At 41.2% G+C, this 17,810-nt stretch overlaps 1 protein-coding gene across 1 annotated transcript in view; it reads right to left on the bottom strand.

The window, feature by feature from the left end:
• LOC150102815 (atrial natriuretic peptide receptor 1-like) overlaps positions 1-17,810 on the bottom strand; it is a 77,250-nt gene that overhangs the window by 32,214 nt on the left and 27,226 nt on the right. The window lies entirely within an intron of this gene.

Genomic DNA, 17,810 nt, shown 5'->3' with positions numbered 1-17,810 from the left:
CGAGTTAAGGATATGCTAATCACTCGGTCAATGGTTTTATTAACATCAATTCTCCTTCTACGAGGGTGGTCTGAAAATTTCTCGGCCTCGACCATAAATGGCAACGCTATCGGCAAGATTTTTTTTTAGTTGGTACATCTGTCATAAACTTCCATGTGAAATTGCAAGTCATTCTATTAAGTAGTTTTTTTATACAGCTGTCTGAAGCAAAAGTGTTGTCTGTATCGCCTGAGATGGATAAAATTAAGTATTGTGCGGTTATAAAATTCTTTGTAGTTTATGGGCACTCTTCTCCTTCGTTTTGGACAATTAAGAAATGGGCTGCCGAGTTTACATGCGGGAGTACCAGCCTTGAAGATGATTCACGTGAAGTGCGTCCAAAAAGTGTAACAACACGAGAAATCATTGATCAAGTGCATGATACAGTAGTGGATGACCGGCGAGTCAAAGTGCGTGAAATTGCTGAGACTATAGGCATTTCAAAAGAACGTGTGGGATATATTTTGCATGAAGAATTGCAAATAAAAAAGCTTTGAACAAGATGGGTGCCACTCTTGTTCACAGCAGATCAAAAACGCACTCGCATGAAAATCTCTGAACAGTGCTTGGAGCGTTTTAACAACAATAAAAACTGATTTTGTGCGTCGATTTTTTACAGTGCATGAGACTTGAATTCACCATTACACACCAGAATCCAAACAGTGGACATAAGCCAGTGGTTCAGGGCCAAAGAAAACAAAGTCGGTTCTATTAGCAGGAAAGGTCACTGGATCGGTGTTTTGGGATGCTGAAGGCATTTTGTTTATTAATTATCTTGAAAAGAGTAAAACAATAACCGATCTTTTAACCAGACTAGATGAAACAGTGAGAAAAAGACCATTTGCAGAAGGGAAAAAAATCATCTTTCATCAGGACAATGCACCTGCCCACAATTGGCAATGGGAAAATTAAGGGATCTGCACTATGAATTGTTGGAATATACACGCTATTTCTCAGATTTGCCTCCCTCCGACTTCTATCTCTTCCCAAAACTCACCCTCGTTGGTTAGCGTTTTTCTTCGAGGGGTATTTTGAAGAACCACTACAGGGACGGAATAATGGCGCTGGAATAAATGTATTAATCTTAAGTGTGATTATGTTGAAAAATAAAAATAATTTTGAAATTATAAATTCGTTTTTTCATTGTAAGGCCGAGAACGTTTCAGACCACCCTCTTATATGCACAGAGAGAAATGTAAAGTTAACATTTGGTCTAATCTAATATCTATCCAGAGACTACCATTTAAAAATATTTAAATGCAAATTGGGATAACTGGTAATTTTTCTCCCTTCCCTTTGAATAAGATTTCGATAGAGCTTTTGAGACCTCGAGAATTCTTGTTTTTCCACCTCAGGCTCCTTCATAACACAGTGATTATCCCTCTAATCTAATGATTCGGAAAATTTGAATACTTTGATTAATATAAAACTATAGCCAACGTTCGAGTGTTTGCCAGATTAAAAACTATTCTGCATGAGTTATCAGAAGCTTCTTTCCATTATCATTGAAAAAAAAATGCAGAAAGGAAAAGGTGAGCAAACACAGCGAAACAGAACTTTAAACAGATTTGAAAACATACTCAAAAGAAAAAACAAAGTGAAACTACACTGGCTGTCACAAATGGGGGGGTAGGGACACACTAGATTCTGAATAAAATCCCAGAGGTGTGGCAGTGCATGATTTTAGTCAACATTTCAGCAACATTTGCTATATCTGAAAGTGTTTTCAGTATAACATAAAGAAGTTAAAAGCATAGTATTACCTCGTCTTTAAACGCTATCATTTTATGTACGTACTGGCAGTTTTTGGAACTTTTCTTTCTAGATTTCATGTCTGCAATAAGCAAATAGGAAAAATATTTCGTGTGTGGGTATGTATTTGATCCACAAGACCTATATTATATTAGTGCCATGTGGAGGAGAAGGGTAAAAGAGCATAAGAAGAAGAAAGAAAGAATTTATTGATATTTTTTGGAACAGCAGAAGGTTGTAGTCTTTTGGGGAAGACAGGGTGAGGGTGACTGATCCAAAGAACATATGTAAATTGAATGAAAGAGGAAGAAGAGAAGTTGGCTGTATGGTTTTGAAAGAAATCGGGAGGAATGATACTGGCTAATTCAGCAGAGTATTGCATTTGAAAGTATTTATACAGTAGAAGGGACATATGACAAAAGCTGAATGCATGTGAAGGAGGGATCAGCGGTTAATCTGATTGCCCTCGTCTGAACAGGTAAGTTATCTTACTGAGTCTTTGGGTGCAAATCTGTGAGTAGTATTATATGGGGGGATTTGAGATTTATAATGCTAGCAGTTGTGTAGGTAAAAAGTACACTGTGTTTTTTTTTTGGTAGTTGCCGAATCTACGGCTGAGATGTCTTCGTGCCAAGAAGATAAAGCTGATCGTGTTTGGTTATCATTTTACCTTACTTGCGTGTTATCGAAACGGGAAGTGACGCAAGGTCTTTTCTGTTACAAAGCTCACAGAACAGTGTTTTGGTAACATCGATGTTCACAAGTTATTCTCTTCCTATAGAAGAATAGCAAGAAAATCTGAATTTAAGGCTCTTAAGACTTCTAATGATTGGTCACTACAAAAGAAGAGTGTACTATCATCAGACTAACCATGGATAAGATTGAAGTGTAAAAACAGGTAATTTATGTATACGAAGAAAAGAAAAATTAGTGAAATTACAGATTATATTAGAGTATTCGAGGGCTAGGGGTGAGTCTTTCCTATCTTGCTAAGTCATTTCGTCTTATGCAGCCACCGAAGGAGGCGAGCTAGCCTCAATAGGTGCCGGTCCCAATCCCGGATAAATGCGAGGGTTGATGTCAGGAGGGCATCCGGTCGGAAAACTTAAATGCCAGCTCAAACTATGATATAAGGGCTAGGGCATACCCCTTAAGCGATGCGCAGCCACATCACCCTACAGCTGCGAGAAGTGGACGAGGGCTACCGCATCAAGGGCAGGTGCGGTTAAAGAAGCGAGCCCAGCAGGTGGAGAGGATGTTGCGAGTGGGAACACTGAATGTTGGAAGCATGACTGGAAGGGGAAGAGAGGTGGCAGACATGACGAGGAAGAGGAAATTGGACATTTTGTGTGTGTGCAGGAGACAAGGTAGAAGGGGGGAAAGACAAAGGAACTGGGAGATGGATATAAATTGTTCTACTCTGGAGCGAATAACGAGGGAAGAAATGGTGTAGGAATTGTGGTGTGTGGCAGAATGAAGGGCGAAGTACTGGAAGTGGGTAGAAGGAACGACAGGATCATGCGAATGAAATTGGGTCTTGGAGAAGAGCGGGTGGTCGTATTATGTGTATATGCCGCGCAAGTTGGCTGTACAGCAGAGGAGAAAGATGAGTTCTGGAACGTGTTAGATGAAGAAATGAGATGGTGAATGTCGGAGGAGACTTGAATGGACACATAGGGAGACAAAATAGAGACTGTGAAAGGGTGCATGGTGGCCACGGAGTGGGAATGATGAACCAGGAAGGAGAGAGGGGTGTGGACTTTGCAGTAGCGTTTGATCTGGCAATTGTGAACTCGTTTTTCTACAAGAGGGAAGAACATTTAGGAGTGGTAACAACAGTTCACAAATGGACCACATTTTGACTAGAAGAAAACATCTTAAGGTTGTGACAAATTGTAAAGTAATTCCAACAGATCAAGTGGCACAGCAACACCAACTGCTGTGCGCAGACTTTAAAATAAGATCAAAGATAAGAACCTCTGGATGTCATGGGATGAAGACAATTAAGTGGTTTCACTTAAAAGAGGAGAGTGTGAGGAATCGTTTTAGGGAGAGGGTGTTAGAGAGGATTTTGGATGGACTGGAAAGTGTACAAGATTGGTGGAAACATAATTCAAAAGTAATCCTGAGCTGTGCAATCGAGGTGCTTGGTGAGACATCTCGAAAGATTAGAGAGCAGAAGGAGGGTTGGTGGTGGAATAATAATGTACAAGTGGCAGTGACAGCTAAGAGGAAGGCAAAGCAGAAGTGGGATGAGTCAACAGTGGAAGAGGACAGAGAGAAAGCAAGAAGCCAAGAGAGTTGTGGCACAGACGAAGGTCATGGCACATCAAGATCTGTATGATCAATTAGAAACAAAGGAAGGACAGAGAAAAATTTACCAACTAGCGAAATGTAGAAATAAAGCAGCAAAGGACATCTTACATGTGAGGCAGATCAAAGACGCTGAAGGAAGAGTATTATAGAGGGATGTGGACATAAGAAACAAATGGAAAATATACTTTGAGGGACTTTTGAATGAGGAAAATGCAAGGACTCACAGAGGAGATGGTGCAGAACATCAGTAGAGTGGAAGTGACGGAGGCCATGAAGAGGATGAGGAATGGAAAATCGGTGGGTCCCGGACAGAATTCCAGTGGAGGTATGGAAGGCACTGGGGGAAGAGGGAATTGACCTGCTGTGGGACCTGTTCCTGAAAGTTTGCCAACAGGAAAATATACCCGAGGAATGGAGGGAGAGTACTCTTGTCCCCATCTACAAGTGTAAAGGGGATGCACAAGACTGTAAAAATTACAGAGGAATAAAGTTGATGTCTCACACAATGAAGATGCTAGAAAGGGTTCTTGATGGTAGATTGAGGAAGGAGGTGGAGATTGCAAAGGAACAATTTGGCTTCGTGCCTGGTAGATCAACAACAGATGCTATCTTTGGGTTACAGCAGATGATGGAAAAGTATCGAGAAAACAAAGGGAGCTACATCTGGCATTTATTGATCTGGAGAAAGCATATGATAGAGTGCCAAGGCAAGAAGTCTGGAGGTGTCTGAGGGAGAAGAAGGTGCCAGAGAAATATGTCAGGTTGTTGCGAGAAATGTACAGAAATGTGAAGACAAGTGTTCGGACAGACAGAAAGTTTTCAAGTAACAGTTGGCTTGCATCAAGGGTAAGCATTAAGTCCATTTCTGTTTAATATTGTGATGGAGGTGGTAACAGAGGAAGTGAGAGAAGATGCGCCTTGGACAATGTTGTATGCAGATGACATCTTGCTGTGTGCAGATTCAAGAGAAGTGGGAACTAAACTGAAAAGATGGAGAAAAGTACTGGAAGAGAGAGGTATGAGACTGAGCAGAAGTAAGACAGAGTATATGTGTTGCACAGTGGGCAGCGGACAGATCTGGAGCTGGAAGAAAATGTCATCAGGAAGGTGAGAGACTTTAGATACTTAGGTTCAACAGTGGAAGAAGATGGAGGAGCTGAGAAGGAAGTGGGATGCAGGATACAAGCGGGTTGGAGGAACTGGCTGGAGTGTTATGCGATAAGAGGGTGCCGATCAATCTGAAAGGCAAATAGGACAGTAGTGAGGCCAGCTATGACATATGCTATAGAAACTGTGGCCCTGAGGAAAAATAACATCAGCAGGATGGAAGTAGCAGACATGAGAATGCTCGGGTGGATGTGCGGTGTGACCAGAAAGGATCGTCTGAGAAATGACTATGTCAGGGGAACAGTGAAAGTTATGAACTTAGAAGCGAAAATACAGGAGGCAAGGTTGAGATGGTTTGGTCATGTGATGAGGAGGGAGGACGAATATGTGGGAAGAAGGGTCATGCATATGGATGTGCAAGGAAGGCGGAAGCGTGTGGCAGCTGGTAGAAGAGGCCTTGAGGATGAAGAACTTGGATGTGGTGACAGCTCAAGACAGGAAGGTGTGGAGGAGACTCATTATCAACAGTGACCCCACTTAAGTGGGAGAAGCTGCAGAAGAAGAAGACAGAGCCATGAGAATTACAGGAATTACCTGAGAATTAAAATTACAGAGCCTCATCCTGCTTTAGTGGGGAAATTTGATGGAGTGAAGCATGTACAATAACAAATGCTATGAATGAAGCTCAGAGGAAGTTTACAATTTTAAACTAGCTGATCGGAAAGTTTCCTTGTTTATCATAATCGAGTTCAGTTCCGTGTACTATCTAGCGTCAGCCTGCGGAACCGTTTTGCTGCTGTACCACCAATGGATCTGGGTACCTACAGTGTAATTTAGCATGTGAGAAGAGAGGTGGAAGAGAGAAACCAGAGCCCTTACTCTGAAAGCCAAACATGACAGTAGGCTACTTCAAGACATTTACCGCTTAGAGGTGGTATATGTAATTAGAGCTTAGACGCGTGTAGATTGTTAAATAAATAAGATGATATTAACCAAACGCGATCCAGAATATAAATGTGACACACAATGCATAACTGAATGAGGTAATTTAAATAGCAACGTAATTTGCTAAACAATATCTTTAACAAGAAGTGTAAGCAAACTATCGCGCCTAATGCTACGAAATTTCGTTTCATTTTTTTTTTTAAATCTATAACATTTTATAAAACAACTGAAAACTCAAATGAAATAATAAGATAACGAAATTTAGTTTTTAAAAAACGAAGTAATCTTTTCACAGATAATGCATTTAGGTAAAAACAATGATATCAATAATGTGGAAGGCAGATTCCAATTAGGAAAAATTTAAAACAAACATTCCATCAGTGCACTGATGCATAATGCGCTTTGCTATTTGTCGTGTGTTCAGTTGTGCTTACGAGAATACATTCCCCGGCATTCATGAGTTGCCTTGGTATGGGCCAATATAGAAGGCCCCGCCCAAGCCGCCCTTTTATTAGTTCATTTTGATAAGGTTTCACTGACCTGACAGACATCCGTTTCGAACTGGTTGGTTCTCCTCAGAGATCAGGTAGAAACCTTAAATAGAGCAAAAACTCTAGTTCAGTACCAAGGAACTTGAAATGTTATCGAGATGTATTTTTCGTAAGCGACCTCTCGGTCGGCGCGTAAAAGTAATTACTAAAATAAAGAGACAAAAGGCGTCAAATTATATAAGACAAGTGGATATATGGTCCATACTAAGGTAACTCATGAATGACGGGGAATGTATTCCCGTAAACTTTCTGGTCAACTTACCTTACGAAACTGCCATAGTTTCTACATTAGGCTATGAAATAATGCTGGATCTAATATCCACTTGACTTGTGTAATTTACATCACCGAACTGAAGCCTTTTGGCTCTTTATTCTAGTAATTACTTTTACGCACCGACCGAGAGTTCGCTTACGAAAAATTCATCACTCTGACATTTCAAGTTCCTTAGTACTGAATGGGTGAGAGGATGAGATTGAAAAAATGGCGGCCCGTGTGTTAGTGTATTATTGATGATGAAATTAAAGAGTCAGCTGAGTCATTGTGTTGTTAATTAGTGGCGATAGTTTTGAATGATAAATGATATATACAGAGGTAAGTGTTCTTCATTTTCTGAGGTTTTTTAAGGTGAAATATTTGCTACCGTTGCTGGTAGATCGATTTGATCTACGGGATATATATAATAGAGTAACATTTTATTGCTGGTAGACACCTAAGAGTGTCTACGGGATCTGCTAGTGGACCCTCAAAAGTTCACAGGATTGTCTTTGCCTGCTCGGGGCACCTGAGGGACCTCTACTCTTTCTCCATCTGTGTCTCAACACATTTTTATTTCTTGAAATGACAAAACTTCTAAATGAGACCCAATTCGAAGAAGTCTACAGGGAATTCCAAAGACTAGGAAAGCTACTGAGTGATAACAGGCCGGGAAAGGTTAAACTGTATGACACGTTTCCCCCCGAATGTGTCTCAGACGCTGAAGATCATTTAGAGTCGATGCCTTCTACACCTTCAGACTTTGTAGAAGTGCGTGCTCGCAAAAAGCGAAGAACAACAGAAGAACCGCACAATGACAATACTGTAATGGAACAGGATTCTCAGGGATCGGACGCCGCTACCTCTCCCAAAGAAAAGGTGCCTCCGGTCATCCTTAGAGAAAAACAAAAGTGGGCAGATTTACGATCCACAATGTCCAATCTGCATATTGGCTTCATTAAGGCCAAAAACATGGATGAAGGCATAAAGATTCAGCCAGCAACAGTGACAGACTACAGAAGGTTGACCAAGGAACTGGACAACAGAGGCATCCAGTATCATACCTTTGCGCTCAGTTCAGAAAAAAATTTAAAAGTAGTCCTTCGTGGTGTCTGTGAAGACATTGACACAGCAGAAATCGCTGCTGACCTAAATTCTCAGGATCTGCCACCAGTCAAAGTGAGCAGAATGTACAAAGCAGACAAAACTCCCATACCATTAGTCCTTGTTGAGATTCACAAAATATATAAGGATATCTACAACTTAAAAACAGTCTGTGGTCTCATCGTCACACCGGAACCACTCCGTAAAAGATCATCTTCTGGGCAGTGCCACAGGTGCCAAAAGTTTGGCCATGCCCAGAATCTATGCCGAGCAGAATATAGATGTTTAAAATGTGGAGACAGCCACCCAACCAATACCTGCACTAAGCCAAGGACCACCTCGGCCAAATGTGCCACCTGCAGTGGCCCTCATCCGGCGAACTACAAAGGATGTACTCAACACCCAAAGAACAGACGGATGGAGGCAATCAATCAGCCCTCCTCCTACAGTACAAGAACACCAGCGGCCCAGACATCAAAACCGGAGACTCATCGACCACAGTCGGAGACCTCCAACCAAAAGCAAACAAGAAGTTATGCCGATGTGACCCGTACAACTAGGCCAATTCCAGAACAAAATCAACCAAGAGCACCTAAAAACCTAACAGCTATTATCACGGCCTCACTAACAAACATGCTACAAAATTTTAGCCTATCACACCCTACTGAAACCTCCGCTAAAAGATTTCTTCGTGAAACACAGGTCATCCTCACAGCTCTCATAAATGAATAGTAACAAACTCATTCCAGCAACTCTTCAAATAGTTGCTTGGAACGCAAATGGCCTCAAAAACAAAATCCTGGAACTCCGTGCCTTCACATCTAGGTATCAGCCAGATGTTATTCTAATCAGCGAAACTCATCTAAGACCCTCAGACAACCCTACAATAAGGGCTATCACCTATACAGAAATGACAGACTACTCTACAGAGGTGGTGGCACTGCCATCTTCATTAAAAACTACATTAAGCACCACTCTGTGAGCATTCCTTCAACCACTAACCTTGAGATCACAGGAGTGGAAGTAGTCACCAGCTCCACTGGCAAACTGAAAATCTACTCAGCTTACAACCCTCCCCAAAAATCTCTACTTCACTCTGATCTAAATGCCATCTTAGGCATCAGAGGGCCCACCATTATTGCCAGGGATCTGAATTCCAAGCACCCTGCCTGGAATTGTTCAACCACAAACAAGAATGGTTGCATCCTTTTCAATTACTTAGGATCAAGCAACGCTGTTGTGGCAGGCCCCACCGAACCAACTCATCTCAGTACGTTCGGCACTGCTGATATCCTGGATATAGCTATCCTGCAGGATATTAAACTTCAGTACAGTATCATTTCTATGGATGAACTATCATCCGATCACAATCCAATACTGCTGCAGCTGGGAAATCAGGAATTCCTGTGTCCTCCTTCTCCTCCTACATTGTATGGGAAAGACTGTCAGCAGCACTCAAGGATTATATTGGACCTGTTCCTCACATACGCACAAAAGAAAAAGTAGAAACTGCAGTTACAAATCTCACACAACAAATTAATTCTGCTATAAAGGTAGCTTCCTCCTACAAATCTGCCTGCAAGCCAGATCGTTTGCCTGAAGTCATCATGAACTTAATCAGAGATAAAAACAGAGCTCGAAAGAGATTCCGTAACACGTGTGCACCACAAGACAAAACAAATCTAAACAGACTAAATGGGGCAGTAAGAGATGCACTGAAAGCTCACAGAGACTATGTATGGGATGAAAAGTTATCCTCCATTTCACCTAGTGATCACTCCATCTGGGGACTACTGAAAAATACCAAAAACAAAGGCAGATCCCTTCCCCCAATATTAACTGATCAGGGCCTTGCTCACACAGATGTGGACAAAGCAGAGGTTATAGCGCACAGCTTGGAAGAGCAATGCAGGCCTTCGTATGGAAACCTTGACTTTGACCACATACATAAGATTCACAGCAAGGTCAGACACTCACTCAAACTTCCTATCACCAGCACTGACCATATTGCATCAACATCACCTGCTGAGATATATGACATTATTAAAAATTTAAAGAACAAAAAAGCTCCTGGAGACCAGACGGCATTACTAATCGTGTGATTAAACTTCTGCCCCGGAGGGCAGTAGTGTACCTGACCAGTATAATAAATGCAATTTTAAGATTTCACTATTTTCCTTCCACCTGGAAACTGGCTGACGTAATTCCCATACATAAGCCAGGCAAAGACTCACACCTACCCCAAAATTATCGTCCAATCAGTCTCATCTCAAATCTGGGTAAGGTTGTAGAGAAGGTCATCCTCTCACGACTTCAAACCTCAATAAATGACCTAAACATCCTTCCAAAAGAACAGTTTGGTTTTAGGCAACACCGTAGTACTACCCAGCAAATCCACAGAATTGTTGAATACATCACAACCAGCTACAACTGGCGCCAGTGCACAGGCGCTGTTTTCCTAGACTTATCCAAAGCATTTGACAAAATCTGGCATTTTGGACTCCTGCACAAGCTTATCTCAGCCGGCATCTCACCTAAAATGGTTCATTTAATCCACTCATATCTTCAAAATAGATCAATGCAAGTAAAAATCAACGGTTCTACATCCTCCCAGCGCCACATCTTTGCTGGAGTGCCGCAGGGATCTCTGCTGGCTCCATTGCTGTTCTCTGTATACATGTCAGACATCCCACACAATCCGATGACTTCCATTTTGGTCCTATATGCAGACGATACGGCAATACTAACCAGATCTCTCAGACCCCTTTTCATTACCAGAAAGCTTCAAGAAAACATTCTAAAGCTGGAGGGTTGGTTCTCTAAATGGAGATTGGAAGTCAACCCCCAGAAAAGCTCATCCGTTCTTTTCTCCAAAAGGCCAATGTCTCCTGTAGGAGATTTGTTACTATTCAATATTAAAATTCCCTGGCAGTCAGAAACAAATTACCTGGGTGTAATTCTCGACAAAAAGCTATCTTTCAATCAACACACCAAGTTTGCATGCACAAAGGCATCTAAAGCCATAGCACAGATTTATCCGCTAATTAATAGAAATAGCAAGCTCAGCAACAGAATCAAATTGCAGCTATACCAGTTGACGATTCGTCCTATAATCACCTATGCCTCTCCGGCCTGGAGCCACACCTCTAATGCTAACATCATCAAAATACAGCGAGTGCAGAACAAGTGCCTGAGAATGATTTTGAATGCCCCGTGGTATGTTAGAAACACTCAACTCCACAGAGACACAAATATTCCCTATATCTTCTCTTTTCTACGATCCTTAGCCACGAAGTTTTTCCTAAAGACGTCCACACATCCCAACGATTTGGTTCAACAAGCTACAGCATACGATCCAACGGACATATTCAAATACAGAAGACCAAAAGCTATATTGGCCTCCTTTAGTGATGCATAATCTCCATGCCCAATCAGGGCGAGCATTCTGCTCATAAATTTTACCTTCACTACAAGCACAACAGATAGCGGGGAATATGAAAAGCATCTTGCTTCACCCCTAAAGACATAAATGTCAATTGTCAATTCCTTAGTACTGGGGTAGTGGTTTTCGTTTACTATGTGTCTTAAAGATCATGCAATTTTTGAATCAGTGCTCTTACCAAATCAGTTCTGAGTCCTGCAGCAGTGTGCCGGTAAGGCTACAACTGCACGGTAAGCGGTTTTTTTTTCTTTTTCAAATTGAAAGATATGGAACAGCAGCCAAATGAGACAACGTTTGAAGAAGTATACCGGGAATTCATCAGACTGGGCGAACTGCACAACAAACATTGGCCAGGAAAGGTGAAACTTTATGATACGTTTCCCCCAGTAAGTGTTGTCACAGAGGTTGACGCGGAGATAATGGAAGATCAGTCAGAATCGGCAACCCCCACTATTTCTGATTTTCAAGAAGTCCGCGTACGTAAAAAGCGGAGAACAACAGATGAATCTCTCAAAGACAACATAATGGAACAACACGATCAAGTTTCGGACTCCACTGCTTCTCCAAGAGAAAAGGTGCCTCCGATTATATTACGAGAGAAGCAGAGATGGGCAGATTTAAGATCAACAATGTCGAACCTACACATTGGCTATGTAAAGGCCAAAAATATGGACGATGGAATAAAGATATATCCTACAACGGTGACAGACTATAGGAGACTAACAAAAGAAATGGACAATAAAAGTATACAGTACCATACCTTTTTGCTCAGCTCGGAGAAAAATTTAAAAGTGGTCCTCCGTGGCGTCTGTGCAGACATTGATATAGAAAATATAGTTGCTGATCTTAACTTGCAGGATCTACCTCCTGTTAAGGTCAGCAGAATGTTCAGATCCATAACATATTTTTATATATCTACTACTTAAAAACAATCTGTGAGCTCATTGTCACACCAGAGCCACTCTGAAAAAGGGCATCTTCTGGGCAGTGCCATAAGTGTCAAAAGTTTGGTCACACCCATAAATTATGTAAAGCTGAATTTAAATGCTTGAAATGTGGGGCAAGCCACCCAACCAATATCTGCACAAAGCCAAAAACAACCCATGCTAAATATGCCAACTGCGATGGCCCCCACCCGGCCAACTTCAAGGGATGCATTCAGCACCCAAAAAATAGACGGATGGAAACAGACCTCTTCCTCTAGTACAAGAACACCAGAGGCCCCTGCACCACAGCCGGAGGCCTTCAAAGATAGAATGAACTAAAACCAAACAAGAAGTTATGCTGATGTGGCCCGTACAAACAAATCAACACCTACAAATCTAACAACTGTTATTACAGCCTCTCTAGCCAACATGCTACAAAACTTGTTTGTCAAACCCTTCAGAAACCTCTACCAAAAGATTTCTCCATGAAACACAGGTCATCCTCACAGCACTCATTGATGAGTAAAAACAAGCTCACTCCAGTCTCTTTGCAGATCACTGCATGGAATGCGAATGGCCTAAGAAACAAAAATTCTGGAGCTGCAAGAATTCACTAACAGATATCAACCAGATGTTATTTTAATCAGCAAATCTCATCTAAGACCCTCAGATAACCTTAAAATAAGGGGTTACTGCCTATACAGAAGTGATAGACTGGTTTACAGAGGTGGTGGTACTGCCATCTTCATTAAGAACTACATCAAGCACAATTCTGTGAACAACCCTGCAACCACTAATCTCGAGATCACGGGCATGGAGGTGTTCACTAGCTCGGCTGGCAGACTGAAAAATCTACTCTGCTTACAACCCACCCCTAAAAACTCTATTACACTCTGACCTAAACGCCATCTTATGTGTCAGAGAATCCACCATCATAGCCGGAGATCTGAACTCCAAGCACCCTGCATGCAATTGCAGATCCACCAACAAGAACGGCTGCATCCTTTCCAACTTCATAGGATCACACAATGCTGTTGTAGCAGGCCCCACAGAACCAACTCATCTTAGTACGTTTGGAACTGTGGACATCCTAGATATAGCTATCCTGTGGGACATTAATCTTCAATACAGCCTAAGATTGTTGAATGAGTTGTCATCTGATCACAACCCAATACTACTTCAGAAAGGAAGACAAGAATACCTGTCTCCTCCCCCTCACTCCTATATATCATGGGAAAGATTGTCGGAAGTGCTCAGGGATAGTATTGGCCCTCTTCCTCACATTAGTACAAAAGACGATATATAATCCGCAGTTACAAGCCTCTCCCAACTAATTAACTTCGCCATAATGGTAGCCACATTCTACAATTCTGGTCGTCTGCCTGAAGACATTATGAACTTGATCAAGGAGAAAAAAAGAACCAGGAAAAGATTTCGTAACACTCGTGCGCCACACGATAAAACAAATCTAAATAGAATTACTGGGGCTGTGAGAGATGCACTCAAGGCACGCAGAGACCATCTATGGGAAGAAAAATTAGCCTCTATCTTGACTACTGATCACTCTGTATGGAAATTACCAAGAAACATCAAAAACAAAGGCAAATTTCTTCCCCCAATACTCTCTGACCAGGGCCTTGTACATACTGATGTGGACAAGGCAGAGGCCATGGCAAGAAATTTGGAAGAACAGTGCAAACCTGCATATGGAAATCTGGACTTCAATCACATATATAAAATTCACAGGCATGTCAGACACGTATTAAAACTCCAAGATACCAGTGATGACCATATTGCACCCACATCACCTGTTGAATTATATGATATTATTAAAAAAACTAAAGAGCAATAGAGCTCCTGGACCAGACGCCATTTCGAATAGGGTGATCAAGCTGTTGCCTCGAAAAGTTGTAGTGCACCTGACCAATATAATTAATGCAATCTTAAGACTTCACTATTTTCCTTCCACCTGGAAACTGGCTGATGTCATCCCTATACATAAGCTAGGTAAAGACCCACACCTACCGCAAAATTATCGTCCAATCAGTCTCATCTCCAATCTGGGTAAGGTTGCAGAGAAGGTCATCGTCTCACGATTCCAAACCTTACTAAATGACCTAAACATCCTCCCTAAAAAGCAGTTTCGTTTTCGTCAACACCATAGTACTACCCAGCAAATCCACAGAATTGTGGAATACATCACCACAAGCTATAACTGGCACCAGTGCAGGAGCTGTTTTCCTAGACCTATCCAAAGCATTTGGCAAAATCTGGCATTTTGGATTCAATCCATTCATATCTTCAGAACACAGATCAATACAAGCCAAAATCAACGGTCCTACCTCATCCCAGCGCCACCATATCTTTGCTGGAGTGTCGCAGGGATCCCTACTGGCTCCATTGCTGTTTTCTGTATATATGTCGGACATCCCACACAATCAGATGTCTTCCATCTTGGCCCTGCATGCAGACGATACAGCAATACTAACCAGATCTCTCCGACCCCATATCGTTACCAGAAAGCTTCAAGAAAACCTTCTAAAGCTGGAGGGTTGGTTATCCAAATGGAGATTGGAAGTCAACCCCCCCCCCCCCAAAAAAAAAAGCTCAGCCATTCTTTTCACGAAAAGGCCAATATCTCCTGCAGGAGATGTGTTACTATTCAATACTAAAATTCCCTGGCAGACAGAAACAAAATACCTGGGTGTAATTCTCGCCAAAAAACTATCTTTCAACCAACACATCAAGTCTACGTGCGCACAGGCACCTAAGCAATCACTCAGATTTATCCGCTAATCAATAGAAATAGAAAGCTCATCAACAGAATCAAATTGCAACTATACCAGATGACGATTCGTCCAATAATCACCTATGCGTCTCCAGCCTGGAGCCATACCTCTAATGCTAACATTATCAAAATACACCGAGTGCAGAACAAGTGCTTGAGAATGATTCTGAATGCCCCATGGTATGTTAGAAACAATCAACTTCATAGATACAAATATTCCCTATATTTTCTCTTTCCTACAATCCTTAGCATCTAAGTTCTTCCTAAAGACGTCCATGCACCACCAATGATTTGGTTCAGCAAGCTGCTGCATACGAGGCAACAGACGTATTCAAACATTGAAGACCAAAACTATATTAACCTCCTATAGCGATGCATAATCTCCATGCCCAATCAGGGCGAGCAAACTGCTCATAAATGTTACCCTCACTGTAACCGCAACAGATAGCGGGGAATATGAAAAGCATATTCCCCGCTATCTGTTGCTTCACCCCCTAAAGACATAAATGTCAATTCCTTAGTACTGTACTAGCACCGATTCCATTTTAAATACACGTGTGTGATATTCCGCACAATCCATTATCATGGCCCTTTACGCGGATGGTACAGCAATATTAGACAGATCTCTACAGCCACATCTTGCCATCAAAACACTGCAAGAAATCCTACTACTGATTGAAAAATGGTTCGCCAAATGGAGACTACAAGTGAATCCCCAGAAGAGCATAGCCATGCTATGCCCTTCTGGGGACCAGAAGACCGATGCTTCCTAAAGGGGACATCTTCCTGTTTAACACAAAAATCCCGTGGCAAACAGAAGTCAAATACCTTGGTGTACTACTGGACAGAAGGCTAACTTTCAGCTGCTATATAAAGACTCTCTGTGTAAAGACATCAAAAGCCATTGCTCAACTCTATCCTCTAATCAACAGGAACAGTAAGCCCAACAAAAGAATCAAATTACTTATCTACAAACTGATGGTTCGTCCTGTACTCACTTACACTTCTCCGGCTTTGAGCCGCTGATACTAATATTCTCAAGTTACAATGTACAAAATAAATGTCTATGAGTGATCCCAAACGCTCCTTGGGTCGTAAAAAATGTGCAATTCCATTGAGACACAGATGTCCCCAACACTTTCCTGCAAATTATAGAAACAAAGTTCTTTTCAAAAGCATCTGTACACCCCAACAAATTGGTTCAACTAGCTGCAAATTACGAAGCAATGGATTACTTCAAACATAAAAGACCCAAAGCCATCTTAAACTCCAATTCTGATTTAATCTTCAAGCCCGCTCAGGGCGAGCAATTGGCTCATAAATATTTCCACTCACTGTTTCCCTATCAGATAGCGGGGAGTATGAAAAGTATTTTGCTTCACCCTTTATGTCAGAAATGTTAATCGTTAAAAAAAAAATTCCTTAGTACTGAACGAGAGTTTTTGCTCTCTTAAGATTTCTTCCTTATTGTTTTCGGGTCTGGCTCCTGTTGAGGAGGCTTCAGATTTCCGGGAAGTGAGTGGAGAGTTAGTTAATAACACAAAATTTGATGGAACAAGAAATAAAAAATAAAAAACCCCATCAGAATGAAATGAGCACATTCATTGAAAAAACTCAAAAAAGAAAAATTAGTAAGAAATTGGAATCCAAATACAAGAAAGACGGATCCCTCCAGCACCCTCTCCAAAAGAAAAAATGGGAGGACGATCTCTATTAAAGTGTTGTTAATGTAACGACTTAAGTTTAATGTGAAAAAAAAAACAATCTATAAATAGCGACCTGAAATTAAGAAAAGCTAAAAATGCTCAATAAATACAGCAGGAAAAAAAAAAAAAACGAAATTATTTTCATTGTTTCGTTTTGGTATGTACAAAAAAAATCTCTATTACACAAACCTCAGTCTCTCTTTATACCACTGGTACATGATCGCTGTATTACTTCACTGTAATTTCAAATCGAAACCCGAATTCATCGCCTACCCCCACTCCCCCTCAAATATTTGTATACAGTACACATAGCAACTAAATTTTGCGTGTAAGTCACTTCACACACATACAGGGTGGTTCAAAATTGCACGTACAAACTTTGAGGAGAGATGGAAAACATCAAAATCAACCATATTCACACAGGAAAGCATGACTTGAAACGCCACCGGAAGGTACTAACAGGGACACAAAGATACAGAAATAACGCAAGGCAGTAAGTAGTGTAAAAACTTTATTAGGCGTAACTGAACAGTTCAATATTAAAGCTTGAATGAGGAAGCCCTAATTGCTCACCTGGAGCGCTGGCGAACAGCGCCACCTATCACTTTCGGGTGGTGTTTCCTATGTGAATATGGTTGATTTTCTCTACCTCCCCTCAAAGTTTGTACGTGGAATTTTGAACCACCCTGTATATTATAAATATGTAACTTATTATATAACTGAGTATAATTTGAGATTAAGTTTCCACATGACAACGTTGAAATGGCTTCCTTGCAAAAGGTTATTCTGTGAACAAAAATAAGTTCTTCCTCTCTTTTAATCATTTTAATATTATCACAAATGCTCAAATTTAAACCAAAATTAAAAATAGGGGGGAGCTG

The sequence above is a fragment of the Typopeltis vanoorti genome, chromosome 10 (assembly GCF_054136105.1).
Source record: "Typopeltis vanoorti isolate ZY-2024b chromosome 10, IOZ_Tvanoo_1.0, whole genome shotgun sequence".
In the NCBI taxonomy this organism is placed as follows: domain Eukaryota; kingdom Metazoa; phylum Arthropoda; class Arachnida; order Uropygi; family Thelyphonidae; genus Typopeltis; species Typopeltis vanoorti.
This window is presented reverse-complemented; position numbering and strand designations above follow the sequence as displayed.